The sequence below is a fragment of the Sinocyclocheilus rhinocerous genome, unplaced genomic scaffold (genome assembly GCF_001515625.1).
Source record: "Sinocyclocheilus rhinocerous isolate Xijiao unplaced genomic scaffold, SAMN03320098_v1.1 scaffold5, whole genome shotgun sequence".
Taxonomy (NCBI): domain Eukaryota; kingdom Metazoa; phylum Chordata; class Actinopteri; order Cypriniformes; family Cyprinidae; genus Sinocyclocheilus; species Sinocyclocheilus rhinocerous.
The window spans coordinates 534,328-537,745 of NW_015661874.1; the positions used below are offsets into that span (position 1 = coordinate 534,328).

General features: G+C 32.8%; 1 protein-coding gene across 1 annotated transcript in view; it reads left to right on the forward strand.

The window, feature by feature from the left end:
• Nucleotides 1-3,418, forward strand: part of LOC107726645 (glucocorticoid-induced transcript 1 protein-like) — a 12,158-nt gene that overhangs the window by 1,478 nt on the left and 7,262 nt on the right. The gene's annotated exons all lie outside the window — the stretch shown is intronic.

Consider the following 3,418-nt stretch of genomic DNA (forward strand, 5'->3'; position numbering starts at 1 on the left):
AAAAAAAAAGATTTTCTCTCTCTCTCTCTCTGTATATATTATATTTCAAGCAAATAGCCAATGATGTGAAATAGATTTGAAATATATATAAAAAAAAGTAAATTACAGTAAAAATCTAGTTAAAATAATACATTTATGATTTCTACTTTATTTCACTCAAATAACACAAGGAAGAATTTTTATATTATTTAAGCTTTATTTATAGGTAACAATTTTAATCTACATGGCCTTAATATTTTACTAAAAGCAATTTAAAAAATGCCAAATAAAAAACATTTCTGAGTAATGACCAAAGAATTCAGTTTGAATTTTGAACTGATTCATTAAAACAAACAGATTGAAAGAACTATTTCATGTAAATTATTCAAACATTTCCAACGTTTAAATTGAGCAAGTCATGACACACGTCTACTCTTAAAATAGTTAGTAAAATAAAAATGAATAAACTGTAAATATTTCATGCATCACCCAGCCCTACTTATGTGTGTGTGTGTGTGTGTGTATATGTGTATGTATATGTGTATGTGTGTATGTATGTGTGTGTGTGTGTGCATATGTGTATGTATATGTATGTGTGTGTGTGTGTGTGTGTGTGTGTGTGTGTTATGTTTCTGTATGTTTATGTAAAAATAGCATTAGTTCTCTGAGTTGTTACGTTTTAGGGCCATGTAACTTTCTTTCTTTCTTTCTTTCTTTCACATTTTAAATCATTCAACCATAAATTCTGGGGTTTTCAGAAAGATACAACATGTTTATAGCATATGAACCACAGACCACTTCATGGACTATTTTGTGAAATATCATATAGTTTCATTTTATTGCACTGCTCCTTGGACTTGATTCCAATATGTCAATAGTGGCATTCAGCATTTATATTTCATAATATTGACATAAAGCTGCATGATCGACCATTGTCCCGGTCAATCGATTTTCTACACAGCTGTGCAATTTTGATTTGTATCATCAATATTCCATATTCATGTATTTGTTCATTTGACAGGAAGTTGTGTAATAAGTAAGATATTATACAATCAGATGATCATTATCACAAAAAAAAATCTATATTTTATTTAGCAAAACTGGTTTATTTTTCAGTAATAAATCTCTCTTTTGACATTGTTCATTATGTATCACACCTTTGAATGTTTTCTCAGATGACATGCACGTCTTTGCTGTAGTCACACTTGCTACGTTTGGAATAACACACTACCATGCTACTCTTCTGCAGTATTCAGCACAGTATTTTCTGTATGCATGGAATTTCAGAAGAACCTGCAACGTTAGTCAAAATTTAGAGGAATACTGTATCCCACAATGCAATGCTCTCAAATTGACCTTCCATTTCGAGTGTGACAGATGAACTGGAAGTGACTTCAGTCTTGACCTTTACAGCTGATCTGTTTGTTGATTTCTTATTTGATTAGTCTGACAAATCTTCATATATTTTATCATTTTATTTTATTACAAGATTGAATATTTTTTGTTCCAAGGTGCGTTCAAGTCCTCTTGGGAAGTTCATATTTACATGTTGAAAAGTCTTAATTACGACGTCATGTGCATTCAAGTCACTTTGATCGGAGTAAGATGGCAATGCACCTTTTCTACAAAAAAAATAAGCAAGATTTTTACCTCTACTTCTACAAAATGATGAATAAAGAATGGGCATCTGTGTTTTTTTTTTTTTTGCGATTTTCTAGGCCGATATGGCTAAGAACTATACTGTCATTCCAGCGTAATAATCAAGGAACTTTGCTGCCGTACCATGATATGATATTACGCAGCGCCTACTGATTCGTTTCCTGGATTTGAAAACGGTAAAACTCAACTGTTTAACTCTAGGGGAGTTGGAAAATGAGCCTATTTTCAAAAATAGTGGAGTGTTCCTTTAAATGGTTATGTATTCTATCATTATTGCATACTATCGTATTTTGCACATGCAGCTTTGCTATTTTTATTGTAAATAAAAAAAAAAATCTTCAGATTTATCATCAATACAGGCGCTGGATTCATTGTGTCTGACATGTCAGACATGCCCCCAATTTGGAAACTCAGAGCTTAAAGAAAGTTTTCTGATAATTAAAAATAATGTGGTGTCATTTATGTGCATTGATCTCATAAATACGATCTTTCCAACGCACCATAACTCCACACCTCTTGCTGAATTAAACAAGCAACATCATGTGACAACAATGTAGCACACTGCTTTTGGAGACATTTATAATGGCGTTGTGTTTTACAGTACATGCTAAGTAGGAATTATACAGTACCTACTGCACACTATTTAGAGTTAGTAAGCTAGTATTCCATTCTGAACATGGCCATTGTCTTATCTACTCGTTTCATTGTGTTACCGATTGTTCACAAGTGTTTCATTGTGCAAGTTCAGCAAAGAATCTCAAAAACAACTTTTTGACAGTGATTCACATTTTTACGTCTCATTCTACAACTATTGTCTAAACCGTTCTGGCCAGGCCGGCTGTACCTATTAAGTCGGACAGCTCTCTATCTCCCGTCCTCATGGAGTGCCTGATGCTTGTGTAGATTTGCATTTGAAACGCTTCTCCTTCACACAAAGACCTTGCAGCTGCCTCGCTGCAATCTGCAAGTGAATGTAGTGCAGCCGTCCCCCAACAAATGCATTGAGAAAAGGTGTGTGTACTGGGCTGAAAATGTTTCAGAGTTGATGGTTATCATTCAGACTGCTTCAGTGTTTGAGGCCTGTACTGTAACCAGCCGTGCTGCGTGTCACTTGCTGAGTTGTGTTCTTTCGGTACAATGATGTAAAACAATGAGCAGAGGGTAAACTGACAGTGCCATTTTGCTGGCTCTTTTGCATAGGCTTTGACATTTGTGTTTGCAGAGCTGGAGCAGAGAGCAAACACTCGCAGGAATTGCTCTGTGGGCTGCATGCAAGCGAGTTGTTTTGAATTTCAGCTGTTGGTGCATGTGTGTACATGCATGTGGGTTTCACTGTGAGCTGTTTCACTTTGTTCCATTTCCTCCTGTGTGTCTTCAGAGCATAACCTTGATGTGAGAACTCATTTGTATTCGATCAATAAAATCTATAAAAGAACAGTCTATAAAAGTTTATATTTTAATGTGTACATATATTACATTATATATTTTATTTAAAATGTAATATATATGCATGACCATTTTTATTGTATTTATAATGTGTGTGTGTAAATCATCATGCAAATATTAAATCATATATATTATTTATAATTTAAATTGAAAATTTTTAAACAAAAAAGTTTGAGTGTATTCTGCATTACAATTGTAAAGTCAGTTTTTTAATAATAATTATATATAATATTGTAAACATGTATAATATTTAATAATACTATTATTGTCATTGTTGTTATGTTATTTATTATTCTATTGATAAAATATATTAATAACTATATATATAGTTTGA